A 17,242-nucleotide genomic window follows, 5' to 3' on the forward strand; every position below is an offset into this window, starting at 1 on the left:
CAGGTAGGGCTGAGCTGTGGGATCTGACGCCATCTCCAGGTAGACAGTGTCAGAACTGGGCTGAATTGCAGAACACACAACTGGTGTCGGAGAACTGCTTGTTGTAGGAACCCCGCCTCCCAGCACACACACTGGCATTGGTGACCCGAATCTTAAGTGGCCTTGAGGGTTGCCTCAGGCACTGTTACCAGGAATCTGATAAGTCACTTAAAACTTTTCTGATCCACAGTCGATTGGAAAGTTGCTGAGACCAAGGAAGAAAGATGTGGTCTTAATGGTTTGGGCAGTTATGCAAAATGTGGATTATCAGGCATAAGAAGGGAACCCAGGGTGTCACATAGGCCAAGCAGCATCTCTGCTTAACTCTACTAACCAAAGTGTGTTTTGAAGACAGACTTCTCTATGGCAGCTTCCTCAATATAAGATGTGCAGGTGGTTTCATTGTGCAAAGACAGGCACCATGAAAAACAAATCAAAAAAATAAGGAGAACTTATTTTTGTCAGTAGTTGTGGCTCACGGGCCCAGCCGCTCCGCAGCACGTGGGATCTTCCCGGACCGGGGCACGAACCCGTGTCCCCTGCATTGGCAGGCGGACTCTCAACCACTGCGCCACCAGGGAAGCCCCCTTTACTGTTTTTTTAAAACAGCAAATGAAGAGGCAAGGATTCCTCAGGTTAGAGTGACAAACTCACCCCAGTTCACCCAGGACTTCCTCAGTGTTAGCACTGCCAGTCTATCATCCTGGTAAACCCACCGGTCCTAAGAAAAGAGAATCTGAAGAAGTGATGAAAGGTGTTTGATAAAGAAACGGAATCTTGCGAAAGTTTTGCAAAACCCAGAGGTTCTAGACATTGCATAATGCAATGAAAGCGTATGAATGGGGGGGGGGCTTCAGCAATCGCGAGGAGGGTTACAGTCAGAGAGTTAATATTTAAGCAAGAACTAATGGATGACCTGAAGTTGTAAAAGCAAAGGCCAGGAGTGGGCCATGGGAGGCCACCTTGCAACATGCCTCCGAAAATTCACCATTCGGTATGTGCTCAACAGAAATGGGTAAAAAACAGAGCCCCGTGATATGTTCCTAGAGACTTTTGACATTGCTCCTTGACCAGCAGTGCGTTTGGTTGAGTTTATCAGCCCCCGAAATATAATCAAATCTACGCTACATCTTTTCCTGAGATAACAGGTATTTGATCTTTTAGTTCCTTGATTTTCCAGACCAGGGATTCTACTCAAAGGAAAAGGAGGTTTGTTTTGCCTAATTCTAAAGGGATCCTATTCTGATTCTCAGTTATTTTCAATTTCTTTAACCGCAGCTCACAAATAATTGTAATGTAAGGAATGAATTACATGTAAATAATCCATTATGAGATTTTGTTGGGGAGCAGATGTCTATTTTAAAGATTTCAGTTTCTCCCATTTCCAAAAAAAAACCAGGTCAGTGTTTACACATTCTCGACGTTCTGTCACCTACCTCATCCATCATAATTGTTCAGAGAAAGTATTGATTCTTCAGTAACATCTGCACATGCTTTTGGTTTCGAGGCTGCACTTTCTAAGGCGTGGGTCCCTTGGATTCGTTGAGTCTGATGATGAGTCCTCTAGGTGGCTTTCTTCCTATTTGGGACTCTAGCCATCTCATACTCATGGTTGGTCTAGCCTTCCCGATTTGAAGATAATTTCCCTAATGGAGAAGAGAAGAGAACAAAATAGAGGTTGAATAGCCTTCTCCCCTGTCATCAGTTGATGTAATAGCATCCGTCCCCAAGTAGTCTGATTAAATGTAAGGAAAATAAACTCTGGATTCATTTGAATGGCTTTCATATCTTGGGCTGTTTGTTTTCATTTTTCAGCTCTTTTTAAATATAGGCTTAGATTTGTCCCAGAAACTGAGGACAGAGAAAAATGAAAATGTGTTAGTAAGGGAACAGAAGAAATAGCGCATAAATTTTAAGGAAGTTGATGCTTTGTGGACGGATATTTATTGTGTATGTATATAATCACACCAAACAAATGGTTTCAAGATGGGGAAATCAGTCAATCCGCAGAATGCTCCTCCCCCCACCCCCCCCCCCGACATTCTGCATATCGGCGGGTTCAGGGACTGGTTGGCACACAGGACAAACTGTCTGCTTTTATCAGTTGGCTGTAGATTTACCACCTTAACTAGCCAATTCTCCTGAGAGACCTCAGGGGCAATAATAGATCAAGTAGCCAAAAAAGTTATCACTGGAGAAGGCACTTCAAGTTTTTCCTGCTTCCATATACTTCTCGCCAATGCCTTCAGTCTTTCTCAACTTAATTCAACTAACGATGTAGAACATTGCATATTAATGAAGCCCTGTATTTGGTATTATGAGTGAACAGTGTTGAAGATTACAGAACTCCTACCTTGAGATCCTTACATTCCTGAGCAAACTAGGACAGGTTTGTGCACAGACAGCTTGAGATGTGGTAGAATGTGGGCAGTTCCGTAAGGCAAGGTTCTAGTGAAAGAAGGGATCAATTAGCTTAGGGGATCAGGGAGGCTTTATGGGCAAGTATGAATTGAATAGACCTTGCCCTGGGTCACTTGGTAGAATTCTGACAGTGGAGGCGGTGCCTAGAAAGTCATTCCCAATAGGAGAGCCAGTGTGACCCAAGGAGTAGAGGTAGGACACTGCGGAGTGCGTCTGGGGACTCAGAGCAGTCTAGTGCATCGAGCAGGGTTTGCAGAGATCGCGGGTATGTGATCTCACTGTCGTCATCAGTGTCTTCCCACAAGTGTGGCTGCAGGTCAGCAGCATCGCCTGAAGTTAGTTAGAAATGCAGAGTCTCAGGCCCTGCCCCAGACTTACTGAGTCAGAATCTGCATTTAAAAAGATCCCGGGTGATTTGCATGCGCGCTGCAGTTTGAACAAGGTGATCTTTAGGATCATCTGTGTTGTCTTTAATTTGCTGTCCTTCGCCTCATGTGGAAGCCATACTGTCTTGTTTCCTTCTACCGGTAGCCACTTCTAAGTCTTTTGAGAATCACTTAAAACCTGGATTTCCTGAAGTTTCAACTTGAATAATGCAACAGTTGCTACTGACTCCTTGTCAGAGAGGAATTTAGACCCTTTCCTTTCTTTCGATCTCCTCCTGCCCACTGCCTCCTTCTTTTCTCACTCTTTTGTGTCTCCCAAGGCTACTCGCTAAAAAGCCTGCATACAACTTCTCTGTCTCAGAGTCTCCAACCAGGAAACCTGATCTAAGACAAGAGCTAAATCTTCAGCAGAGGGAAGTTACTCTGCTTTAGGAAGGGCAATCGTGAGCCTCTGGGGAGAAATCGGGAGGAAGAAGTTATGCAGAAGAAAGAAGATGAATGAGGGGCAGAATGTGGGCACAATGGGATGCTACTGCTTTCTGTGACTCCCTGAAACTTTAGTTAAGTCTGTAAGAATCATGGCATGTTAGCGCTGATGAAATTTCTTGTGGAAGCTGGTTAGGGTCTGACTTCTATACCCCATTGACACAAGCAAGACAGACACCTTGGTCAGTTGCTCAGGCAGGGCGTTCCCAGTCGGGATCTGAGTTCCATTTGGGGACACTTTTCTGAATAGCTCAGGTTAGGGTGCAACCTCCCAGTTCATCTCAGACTAAATCTTCACCCTAGAAGAGAGCAGAACTGCATTATCGCCACAGATGTTCAACTTTTCGACACGTGGTAGAGGAAAATAAAGATGTGGCTTGAGAGGGGACTGGGGAGTCCATCTCAGATTCAAAAGGGAAATTATGAAGACCTCTCTGAGGCCAGTCCTTTTAGCCAAGAAACAATGCAAAACCGCCGAGGAATCGCCAAGTACGCATGTGTGTATTTTTAAGGGATTAGGACAAACCTTTATAGGTGGACGCCCAGAAGAAAGCATGTGAATCCCAACATGAGTTGCAGTACTAAGCCGTAGTCTCCACGCTGCCCAAGTTCAACAGGACAGGAAGCAGCACGGACTCTGCGGGTGACAAGCATGGTTCACGGCAACTGTACTCTGTCAGAGTCTCTGCAGGAAGTCGAATTCACTGCAGATGGTTCAGATGAAGAGAAATACATGAAGAGGCCACTCCCAGAGAGCTAGCCTGGGTTTGGGAGACAAAAAGGGATGCGGAGATACCCAGACACCAGCAGCAGAGAGAAGCCGTGACCATCCCTGGGGCTGAAGCCAACATGGGGAGGAAATTTGTTCGCAGAGCCCATAGGAGTTGGAACAGTAGAGGAGGGACCACCTGGGGGGCTGCAGTCGTGGAGGGAAGCCAAAGTTGAAGTGCCCGAGATGGGAGGCTGAAGGGAAGACGTATCCTGACCTCCCTTTCCTCCGGTTTCTAACCTCTTGCCCAAATTTCCTATCAGTTGAACCCAATCAGAAACCATATGGAAAGAGAGCCTGGGGCGATATGGGACACAGAGCAGAGCAGAGAAAGGTGAAGGGAGCCTGGGACGATATGTGATACAGAGCAGAGCAGAGGAAGATGGAGAAGAATCTGCTGGTGGTTGGTGGAGAAGAGTCGGCAGATGGAGAATAGTCGCATAGGGCTGCTGTCTGGTATGAAGTTCCGCTCTTAAAAAGAAAACAACTCAGTAGCCTCCAGCGTGTGGGTTTGGGACAGATTATTCCAGCAGGCACATGCTAGGAAAGACTGGTTGGCAGGAAATCGCAGCTCAGACGGAGATCCGTGCAAGGTCCCGGGTCTGGCCCTGGCGGAGACTGGGCTTGTGTGTTGCTTCTGGAAGAGGCGCCATGGTGGGCTTGCAGCCGGGCTTCTGATAGCACAGTGACCTGTCTGCATCTAACGTTTTGTCATCTCAAAGTTGGTCCACTGCTTTGCTTGGCAGGATGCTAAAGGATTCTCCTGGCATCCATCTCTCCCTGGCTTACTGCCCTCATTACTACGGTTGAGGAAAATTGGTGAGAACAAGGTTTACTGAGTAGGTTTGGAAAACTCCACTTTCTGTCTCCTGCTGGAAAGCTCTTTTAATAGGTCACGGTCCTGAGGGGGCCACACAGGCCTGTCCATATCATCAGAACCTAAGGAGAACCTATTCTCTGCTCATCTTATCTGCAGAGAGTAGACCTTAGTGCCCTGAGAAAGTTCTTAGAGTTTGCAGAGGTAACTAAAGATCTAAAGCTATAATTCTCGTAAGCCAGAAAGAGAAAATAAATATCGTATATTAATGCATATATGTGGAATCTAGAAAAATGGTATAGATGATCTTATTTGCAAAGCAGAAATAGAGACACAGACGTAGAGAACAAACATATGGACACCAAGGGGGGAAGGGGTGGTGGTGGGAGGAATGGTGAGATTGGGATTGACACATATACACTACTGTGTATAAAGTAGATAACTAATGAGAACCTATGATATAGCACAGGGAACTCTACTCAGTGCTCTGTGGGTGACCTAACTGGGAAGGAAATCCAAAAAGGAGGGGATGTATGTGTACGTATAGCCGATTCACTTTGCTGTACAGTAGAAACTAACACAACATTGTAAAGCAACTACACTCCAATAAAAATTGTTTAAAAAATCTTGAAACAAAGATGTAATTTCACTAGCTAACCAGTCAAAAAATAAATAAATAAAGCTGTAATTCTCCATCTTCTGCGTATCTCTCCAAGGGAGGCCAATGTGCTACTCTTCGGAGGTTGGAATCCTTTCAAATGTCTTTCTGCACCTTGGAATTCCAGGATATGAAGTCATTTCTACCACTTTAATATATGTCTTTCTGTCCTCATTGCTACCTTTATGTCTCCCCTGAAATACCATGGCCTTGTCACTGGTTTTGATGTCTCTGGTGTGGCCCTCTATCTCCACGCTGCAACTGGAAGGATCTTCCCAAAGTGCAAGTTTCATTAAAGCATGTCCTTGCTTAAAATCCTTCAACAGTTCACCATTGAAGATTCTAGTAGATGCTTTACTGCCTGGCCACCGCCCACCCTCATTCTCATCTTTCCCCAACATCAGCTCTCCACCCAACACGCACATGCACACACACACACACACACACACTACCGTCCGCCACACACCATTCATTACTATGTTTCAACTCCACTGGACATCCCTCATTCTCCTCTAAGATGTCAATACATGGTCTCTTGAATTTTCTGACTCAGGGTATCAAGATGTAGAGACCCATTTCACTCCCCTGGGTTTCTTTTATAAACATCTTGGAAGAAAACTGCCTGAAATGTTTGCTACAAATGAAGTGTGTGATCTTCTCATTAGTTTCTTTCTTTCTTTTAATCACCCTAAAAGGAGTCTCATAAGTCATGCTTAGGATTTACTGGGGATGCATAATAATGGAGCCAGTCTCCTGATTTAGCAACACTCCTGGGATTTCTCCATCTCCCACTGTAGGGCACCGATGCTGTGCCTGAGAACAGATCGAGGTAGAGGCTTGGAAACCAGGGCTGCCCTGTTGATGACTTCAAGTGGGAAGAACGAGCAAAGCGATGTACTCAGGGAGATTTTTCAAGTACTAACAGAGAAAGGAGTTTAGAATGTCAGGACACTGGGCTTAGACTGACATTTTGTATGATAATTATTGAATATGTAACCAGAAAGTAAAAACTCTGCATTCAACAAAAAGAGGGAAATCTTTTATTAATACTGATTCCTAGAGAAATTTACTTGGGAGCCTCAAATTTTTTCTTTTTTTATTTTTAAAATTTATATTTATTTATTTATTTATTTGGCCGTGCCACACGGCTTGCGGGATCTTAGTTCCCCAACCAGGGATTGAACCCGGGCTATGGCAGTGAAAGCGCCGATTCCTAACCACTGGACCACCAGGGAATTCCCTTTAGTTTTTAAAAAGATAATATAAAATCTTCAGGGACTAAGCACTATTCTAGGTGCTGGGGAATAGAGAACTAAACAGAAAAGACAATGTCTGTGCTGTCATGGGATAAGACTGGGAGAAAACAGACACATAATTATACAGTGTTGGGTCAGATAATGATAAGAGCTGGGATGGAAGATAAAGCAGAAGTAAAATGATAGTGCAGGGTGACTATTTATAAGAGCTAATCAGGAAAAGCCTCTTCGGGGAAATGAAGTGTGTTCAGGGACCAGACTGAAGTGATGGAGGGGGCTCTGCAAATATCTAGGGAAACAGTGTGCCAGGAACGGGAACAGCAGGGGCCAAGGCCTTGATACGTTCAAGGAAGGACAAGGAGGCCAGTGTGGCCACACGCCATGAGCAGGAATGGTGAGAAACAAGACCAGACAAGCAGCCAGAGCTGAGATCCTGTAGGGCCTTGAGGGCCGTGGTAAGGATTTTGGATGCTCTTGGGTCAAGGGAAGCCATTGGAGGATTGAGAGCAGGGGGAATGTGGTTGGTCAATGTTTTCAAAGGATTGCGCTGGCTTCTGTGTGGGGAGTTCTCCCCGTAGGGGGGGAAGAGGGGAGAGGAGCAGCAGGGACACCAGTAGGAGGATGTTACAGGTCTGTGTGTCATGTTAACATGGCATGCACTGAGATGCCAGTGGTGCAGAATGTGAGATGTGGTTGGATTCAGGATGTGTTTGAAGTAGGTTAGAAGGATTTTCTGTTGAATGGGATGAGGGTCTGAGTGAAAGACAATCCAAGATATGTGTCCTGAGTAAATGGGTAAATGATGTTGCCCTTTACTGTGGGGGTGCCCAACAGAATTGGGGCGAAAATTAAGAATATGCTTTGGCTATCTCAGCTCTCAGCAGCTTATTAGGGGTGAAAGTAGAAGTGTTGTTCGGGTAGCTGTATATTCACATTTAGAATTTGGGGTGAAGATTGGGACTGGAGAGTTTGTCAAGTAAATTCAGGATGTGTTCATAATTAAAATTATGGGTTTTAATTTATTTTATTGAAGTATAGTTGCTGTACAATATTACATAAGTTACAGGTGTTCAATATAATGATTCACAACGCTTAAAGGTTATACTCCATTTATAGTTATTATAAAACATTGGCTGTATTCCCCATGTGGTGCAATATATCCTTGTAGCTTATTTTATACCTAATAGTTTGTACCTCTTACTTCCCTACCCCTATGTTGCCCCTCCCCCCTTCCCTCTCCCCACTGGTAACCACTAGTTTGTTCTCTAAACATGTGAGCCTGCTTCTTTTATATTATATTCACTAGTTTGTTGTATTTCTTAGATTCCACATATAAGTGATACAGTATTTATGGGTTTTGATTTTTAAAATTCTTTAGGGTGTAAGGATGGAGCATAGAGGAAGTCTAAAGTGCTAGGTCAGGGGGAAGAGGGGAATACATCCAAAGAGACTAAGAAAGATGGCCAGCAGGTAGTAAGAAATATAGCCATTTGGAATTCTCAAAGCCATGTGAAAAAGTGTTCTAAAAAGGAGGGAGTCAAAAATAATGTTTTTTAAATCAGGTCCGTCAGGATGACCTGAATATTTAAAAAAGAATGGAAAATAACAAGTGTTGGTGAGGATGTGTTGGAACACTGCTGATGGGAATGTAAAATGATGTAGCTGCGATGGAAAACAATATAATGGTGCCTCAAAAACATAAAAATAGAATTACCAGATGATCTAACAATTTCATTTCTGGGTATATACTCAAAAGAATTGAAAGCAGGGACTCAGATATTTGTACGCCTATTTCATAGCAGCATTATTCACAATAACCTCAAATTGGAAGCAACCCAAGTGTCCATCAACAGATGAATAGATAAACAAAGTATGTGCTATACATACAATGAAATATTATTCAGCCATAAAAAGGAAGGAAATTCTGACACATGCTACAACATGGATGAACCTTGAAGATATTATGCTAAGTGAAACAAGTCAATCGCAAAAGGACAAATATCGCATGGTCTCACTAATATGAGGTACCTATAATAGTCAAATTCATAGAGGCAGAAAGTGGAATAGTGGTTGCCAGGGGTTGCAGGAGAGGGGAAATGGGGAGTTATTATTTTTAATGAGTACAGAGTTTCAGTTTTGGAGGATGAAAATAGCTCTGGAGGTGGATGGTGGTGACGGTTGCACAATGTGAATGCACTTTTTTTGTTTTTAATTTATTTTTTGGCTGCACTGTGCAGCTTGTGGGATCTTAGTTCCCTGACCAGGGATCAGACCCAGGCCCATGGCAGTGAAAACACTGAGCCCTAACCACTGGACCACCAGGGACCTCCCAGTGTGAATGCACTTAATGCCAATGAACCATGCTAAAAAAAAAAAACAAAAAAAAACCTATACTAAAACTACACTAAGAAAATTTTGCACACAAAATTTTAGCCAAAATTGTAAATTTTCTGCTATGTATATTTTACCCCAATGTTTTGTGTTTTCTTTTTGAGGATGGTTTTTTCAACAAATATGTTGGGACAATTGGATATCAATATATTTTTTTAAAAGCTAAACTTAGATCCTTATCTCACATAATAAACAAAAATCAATTCAAAATGGATTATAATCCTACATTTAAGAGTTAAATCTATAAAAGCCTTTGAAGAAAAAACAGGAGAAATCTTATAACTTTGGTTAAGCAAAGATTTCTTAAATAGGCCATCAAAAGCATAATTCATAAGATAAAAATTAATAAATTGGATTTCACTAAACATTAAAAAGTCTTCTCTGAAAAGACATTGTTTAGAAAGTTAGAAAAAGTCACAGAATGAGAGAAAATATTGGCAAATTACATACCTGAAAAAATGGTTTATCTCCAGAATATAAAGAACTCCCATAATTCAATCAGGAGACAAACAACCCAATTAAAAATGGGTAATTAAATAGACAATTCATCAAAGAAACTATATGAATGGTTAATAAACACATGAAAGGTTGCTTGACACAATTAGTCATTAGGGAAATGCATATTAAAGCTACAATGAGATACAACTATACACCTACTAAAATAGCTAAAATCCAAAAGACTGAACATACCAAGTGTTGGAGAGATTGTGGAGAAACTGAAATCTTAAAGCACTACTGGTGGGAATGCATAATGATATAACCACTTGGAAAAGAGTTCGGCCGTTTCTTTACAAGTTAAATTTAAACTTCCTAAAAGATCTGTCAGTTCAGTTCCTAACTATCCACTCAAGAGAAACAAAATGATATATCTGTACAAAGACTTGTAGGCATATGTTCATAGAAGCATTACTCATAAAAGCCCCAAAGTAGAAACAGTCCAAATGTCCATCAGCTGGTGCATGGAGAAACACAACATTATGTAGTCATACACTGGAATACTATTTGGCAATCAAAAGGAAGAAACTACCGACACAAGTCACAACATGGCTGAACCTCAAAAGCACTATGGTATGTGAAAGATGTCAGATACAAAGGACCACACATTGCATGATTCAGTTTACATGAAATACCCAGGAAAAGCAAATCTACATAGAATGAAGATCGATGATTACCTGGGCTGAGGTGGGAGTGAGGGTTGACTGCAAACGGGCAGGCAGGAACCTTTTCAGGTGATGGAAATGTTCTACATCTGAATTAGGTTATGGTTGCACAGCTTTATAAATGTATTAAAAATTGGCGACTTACAAGGGGCATATTTTATGGAGTGCAAATTATACCTCAGTAAAGCTGCTAAAATTGTTTTACGGATTTTTTTTAAAAAGAGAAGAGTACTGTGTACTAGTTGACACTAGTACTGTGTCAAGTTAGTGCCTTGACAAGAAAGGTGCATCCTTTAACTTTAACAAATTAGCCTCTCCTCTTCCTATTGATACGAATAACACATGTTCATATCAGACAACTTAGAAAGTACAAAGAGAAAGAAAAAGAAAATCACCCATAGTCCAAAGACAACCACCATTAATATTTTGGCCAGTGCAACTTTTGAAAACTTTTGTCACGTTCTGGCTGACATTATTTCCAAACTTTCATGGAAAAAGGGAATTTCCTGGAGGTGGCGCCAGGAATGTGCGTTTTTAACAAGCCTGTCCAGGCAATTCCAATGCATCTCAAGGTTTAAGGACAAGCGGCCTAAAAGAAGAACATGGCTACTCCAATGGAAATGCTCCTTTACATAAAAAGGAAAGAAGAACTATCACAGATTGGTCACCAATTTAGAACATGTACCACATCCCGCAGGATGGAGAAAATAGTGAGGCAGAGGCTGATGAGATGCTCACGAACCCACTTCTTCCTTCTGTCAATAAGTTAAATGATATTTCCCAGCCTTCCTGACAGTGGTCAGAGGACGCGCTATTGAGTTCTGCCCACTGAAGTGTGGGCAGAAGGAGTACTGGCCACGTCCGGGCTTGGCTCTAAATCTCCTGTGGGATCCTTCACTTTTATCCTCTTTGCTCTTCAGCCATCAGAACACAGAACATCCAGATGGGTTCTTAGGGTTAAGAGATGGTGGTATAATCAAATGGGAGAGGATTTTGAGTAACTGGGAAGAGAGAAAGCCCTGTTCGCAGAGAGCTCTAGCTTAGGAAAAGCAAGGGAAAGATGCTTCCAAAATGGGGAAGCCACTGGAGATGTGCCTGGCCACACCCCTCTCTATTCTGCCAGTAGAGGCATCTGCCCCCTCCGGAAATGTACTGGCTCAAGAGACTTGCATAGTAAATCAAACGTGGAAAATTATTATCAGGCAGACATGTCAGAGGAGGCAAGGACAACCATACAATAAATTCAAAGGGGTAAAGGAGGAAAAAATTAAGAGAGACTATAACACCTCAAACAAAACGAAGTTTGGGGGAAATGCTCCTGGGAGAATTGTAGGAGGACTGTCTCTAGTACAGAAAGAGCTGATGTTCACCTACTGTGCACAGGTCTGGCTGGTTAATTACACCTAGTTTCTAGACTGATGGATATTCCATCATTCATGGTGCCAATGACACAATGAAAGTTGATAAATATTTTGCACATCCCTTCTGGATGGGGGGAGAGGGCATGCAGAAAGAAGGCAGGCTCTCTGGAAGGCCTTTTCAAAGCTGCAAGCATTCAGAAGGCAGTGGAATAGCTGGAGGAGCCCCACGAGAGTCCTCAGACAGCATTAGAGGGCTTTATGATGGCTTGACAATAGAAAGCTACCTTTGCTCAGTAGTGTGGGATTCCCAACCTTCTCAGCCCATGCACTAGCCCCTCCAAACTCGTGGTGGAAGAATCCAATGTGCAGTTCGTTCCATGCTATCAAATGCATGCAAGGCAATCACCTAAGAAGGGCAAAGTATGAAGGACCTCTTGGCTTTCAAACTAGCACAGCCATTTAAGTCACCAGAGGAAGTCAAATGGCCTAATTCTGATTATTCTTTGGAATGCCTAGAAAGTACCCTATAGTGGCGTGCAAAAGACCAGGGAACGAGGACTCTTTGGGGAAAGCCCCAGTAGTCAAACCGCCTGCCAAGAACTGGCAGCAATAACTAAAAGACCAAAGTCATTAGTCTCTTTCTCTTTATTTCCAGATCATTTGCCAGTTTTCCCAACACCATTTGTTGAATAATCTACCCCTTATTTACTGATCTGAAATGCCAACTTCATCATGAGACACATTCTCATGTGGTCGTGGATCCATCACTGAGGTTTGTATTTTGTTTCTTGTTATTCTCTGTGAAGTACAGAGTTTGAAACATATCTTTTATTCATTTATTTATTTATTTATTTACTGTATAGCACAGGGAACTATATTCAATATCTTCCATTCACCTATAATGGAAAAGAATCTGAAAAATTATAGATATATATGTATATAACTGAATCACCCTGCCGTACACCAGAAACTAACACAACATTGCAAATCAACCACACCTCAACAAAAAATAATTCATCAAGATTTTAAAATTGCACTGTGTGTAATTTATACCCCAGTTTTTTAAAACACAGACTAATATATGTATACATTCCATATGCACATTATATAAACACACATATATAATATATATATGCATTTTATATATATAATATATATGCCTGTAGGTAGATATCTTATAAATATATGCATTATATATTACATACATGTTACCATTTCCAAATCTAATCAAGAAATTATTCTTTTGGCTACTTTTTTTAAAGATATTTTTGATGTGGACCATTTTTAAAGTCTTTATTGAATTTCTTACAATATTGCTTCTATTTTATGTTTTGGTTTTTTTTTTTTTTTTTTGGCTGTGAGGCATGTGGGATCCTAGTTCCCCAACCAGGGGTCGAACCCACACCCCCTGCCTTGGAAGGTGAAGTCTTAAACACTGGACCACCAGGGAAGTCCCTTGGCTACTTTTCTTTTACTCCTGGCAGCTTTGATTTTTTTTTTTTTTTACCATCTTTATTGGAGTATAATTGCTTCACAATGGTGTGTTAGCCTCTGCCCTACAACAAAGTGAATCAGCTATACACATACATACATCCCCATATCTCCTCCCTCTTGCGTCTCCCTCCCACCCTCCCTATCCCACTCCTCTAGGTGGTCACAAAGCACCGAGCTGATCTCCCTGTGCTATGCAGCTGCTTCCCACTAGCTATCTATTTTACATTTGGTAGTGTATATATGTCCATGCCACTCTCTCACTTCGTCCCAGCTTCCCCTTCCCCCTCCCTGTGTCCTCAAGTCCGTTCCCTACCTCTGCATCTTTATTCCTGTCCTGCCCCTAGGTTCTTCAGAACCATTTTTTTTTTTTTAGATTCCATATATATGTGTTAGCATACGGTATTTGTTTTTCTCTTTCTGACTTACTTCACTCTGTATGACAGACTCTAGGTCCAACCACCTCACTACAAATAACTCAATTTCGTTTCTTTTTATGGCTGAGTAATATTCCATTGTGTATATATACCACATCTTCTTTATCCATTCATCTGTCAATGGACACTTAGGTTGCTTCCATGTCCTGGCTATTGTAAATAGTGTTGCAGTGAACATTGTGGTACATGTCTCTTTTTGAATTATGGTTCTCTCAGGGTATATGCCCAGTAGTGGGATTGCTGGGTCATATGGTAGTTCTATTTTTAGTTTTTTAAGGAACCTCCATACTGTTCTCCATAGTGGCTGTATCAATTTACATTCCCACCAACAGTGTAGGAGGGTTCCCTTTTCTCCACAGTCTCTCCAGCATTTATTGTTTGTAGATTTTTTGATGATGGCCATTCTGACTGGTATGAGGTGAAACCTCATTGTAGTTTTGATTTGCATTTCTCTAATTATTAGTGATGTTGAGCATTCTTTCATGTGTTTGTTGGCGATCTGTGTATCTTCTTTGGAGAAATGTCTGTTTAGGTCTTCTGCCCATTTTTGGATTGGGTTGTTTGTTTTTTGATATTGAGTTGCATGAGCTGCTTGTAAATTTTGCAGGTTAATCCTTTGTCAGTTGCTTTGTTTGCAAATATTTTCTCCCATTCTGAGGGTTGTCTTTCCGTCTTGGTTATGGTTTCCTTTGCTGTGCAAAGGCTTTTAAGTTTCATTAGGTCCCATTTGTTTATTTTGTTTTTATTTCCATTTCTCTAGGAGGTGGGTCAAAAAAGACTTGCTGTGGTTTATGTCATAGAGTGTTCTGAGTATGTTTTCCTCTATGAGTGTTATAGTGTCTAGCCTTACATTTAGGTCTTTCATCCATTTTGAGCTTATTTTTGTGTATGGTGTTAGGGAGTGTTCTAATTTCATTCTTTTACATGTAGCTGTCCAGTTTTCCCAGCACCACTTATTGAAGAGGCTGTCTTTTCTCCATTGTATATTCTTGCCTCCTTTATCAAAGATAAGGTGACCATATGTGCGTGGGTTTATCTCTGGGCTTTCTACTCTGTTCCATTGATCTATATTTCTGTTTTTGTGCCAGTACCATACTGTCTTGATTACTGTAGCTTTGTAGTATAGTCTGAAGTGTGGGAGCCTGATTCCTCCAGCTCCATTTTTCTTTCTCAAGATTGCTTTGGCTATTCAGGATCTTTTGTGAAACATATCTTTTAAATCAAATGAATTAATTACATTATTCAGATCTTCAACCTCCCTATTTTTGCCTTTTGATCTGTTGAAGATTTAAAGAAGTATAATACCTTCCTCACCACCATTCTAATTCTGTCAATTTCTCCATGAATAGCAAATATTTTGTTTTTATGTATTTTGATGCAGCATTATTGCCCAGATAAAAGTTTGCTATCTGCGACACATTCTCTGTGAGTTGTAACTTTTGTCAAAACAAAATAAGGCTTCCAGTTTTAAAATCATAGAGAAAAGGTGGCTTCGTTTTCATTTCTTTTCAAAATCATTCCAAACAACAAGGAGAAACTGAAACCCAAATTCCATCTTTGATGAAAGCAGAAGACTTGTACAACCCCAAACAATATTGTTACATGAAAAGGGAGCATGAATGGATGACTTGTAAATGGCTTAGCAATGAGAGAAAGGTTTATCCCACTTATGGCAGAGGGGAAACTGGTGAGAAGCAGGAAATATTGCCTGGCTGAGAGCTGGAAAACCTTTGGAATTAGAGAAGGCAAGTACCAAAGAAACCAGGGGTGAGGTAGCATTGACAACCAGAGGGTTATTTGAAAGTCTTTACAAGAAGCAATTAGATCCAATGTCCCCTACCCTGCCTACCACTATCCTATATAGTCAGCAATTATCCCCAGTATAAAGCAAGAGAAAAATACTTTTTCAAAAATTGCACCTGAGAGCCTTTAAACTTAGATACATTGACCATAGAGTAGGGCCAGGTGAGATGGAGGTCTGAACATAGGGGAATAAGGTTTCAAAGTCTGTTCATAGAATGATGAGAACATTTCCTATCAGCCACAGAATTCTGGGAGGGAGGCTGGAGAAACCAAATCCTTCTACACACAGCCAAAGAAAAGACCTACCCACATTGACATTCGATTCCCAAAGGAAAAGCTAGGTGGCCACTTGTTTCCCATACAGTGAAATCAATAACTTCCATGGGTGTAGTTTTCAATTAGCTTTTCAGTGCTTCACTCTTAAATACGAACAGCAGAGACTCATGAGACCTCCGAAGACGGCTCCTGATACAAAAGAGAGGAATCAAAACAAAATCAGCAGAAGTGAAAATAATGCAGAGTTTTAAAGTTTAATTTCTTTAAACGTTAAAGAAACTGTAATTAGTATCCTCAGAAATAGTAAAATATTGTGCATCTATGAAACAAACCTGTTTATAAAGGGGACAGGGAGCAGCGATCAGCGAAGAAGAAGCAGCCTTTGGAAATTAAAAATGTGAAAACCATGACGAAAAGTTCAGTAGCGTTTGGAAAACAAAGCAGAAAATTCTTCAGGAACTTAGATTAAAATTATAAAGAAATAGACAAAAGGAAAGAATCCAATTCCTAATTTTGTCACAATTTCTGAAAACAAAAATCAAGAAAATGTAGGGGAAGATATTATTAAAGGAACAATAAAACTAACCATCCCAGAACTGAAGGATAAACGGTTCCAGATTACTTCCTACCAGATGCTCAACACAGTGGGTGATAAAATACATCAGTACACACAATAGTGAAATTTCAGAATACTGAGATAAAGAGAAGAACCTAAAAACATGAAAGGTGGGGTGGGAAACAGGGCACAAGCAAAAATCAGTGATCAGAATGGCACTGGACTTCAAAAGAGCAATGCGGCAAAGACTTTAAAAATTGGAGAGAAACGAAATCCAACCTAGAATTCTAGATTAGCAAGATTTGCAATTAAGTGTCATGGTAGGAATGCAAAAGTCTAAAACAATATATATATAAACTAGCATACGTCTTTTTCTCTTTTTTTCCTTCCAGAAAGCAACTAAGGGATATACTCCAACAAAATTAGATAGTAATTCAAGAAAATGAAAGACCAAGGACTCAGAAAAGTAGGGAAAGGGGATGGAGGGATGTCCCAGCTGACAGTGTGGCTTCAAACCTAGAGATGGAGCAGAAGGATGGAGGTCTCAAATAGTGATGTCTCCTGAAAGAGGTTCGAAATGATAGATTATCTGATGGCTGTAAGCACATGAAGATAATGTTGAGAGATATCTTACAGAGCTTTTGGTATTTATGGGAAAAGTTAGCCACAAGTTGAAGGGAAAAAACAACCTTAAGCAAATGAAAAATAATGAGGCAAGCTCTGACTCCAGGCAAAACAAAAAGATGTACAAGAAAGAAAATAACTATGACAATTACTGGTTAAGCCATTAGCACTATTTACATAGAGATAATAATAAAAAACACCTGTGATACACACTGTTGGTTACCTTGCCAGTGTCTACACTCCTTTCTTCCTTGATTCCAAACCTCAATTTTGTTCAGGCAGCAATGTGCCTATCTAAAAACTCTTGCAAT

At 41.1% G+C, this 17,242-nt stretch overlaps 1 long non-coding RNA gene across 1 annotated transcript in view; it reads left to right on the top strand.

Annotated features, from left to right (window-relative positions):
- The window catches only part of LOC115855811 (uncharacterized), a 203,696-nt gene that overhangs the window by 123,287 nt on the left and 63,167 nt on the right, over positions 1-17,242 (top strand). Inside the window, exon 3 of the long non-coding RNA XR_009560299.1 lies at positions 12,400-12,516. This is a non-coding gene — a long non-coding RNA (uncharacterized lncRNA). The remainder of the gene's footprint in view (positions 1-12,399; positions 12,517-17,242) is intronic.

Source organism: Globicephala melas, chromosome 20 (assembly GCF_963455315.2).
Source record: "Globicephala melas chromosome 20, mGloMel1.2, whole genome shotgun sequence".
Taxonomy (NCBI): Eukaryota; Metazoa; Chordata; class Mammalia; order Artiodactyla; family Delphinidae; genus Globicephala; species Globicephala melas.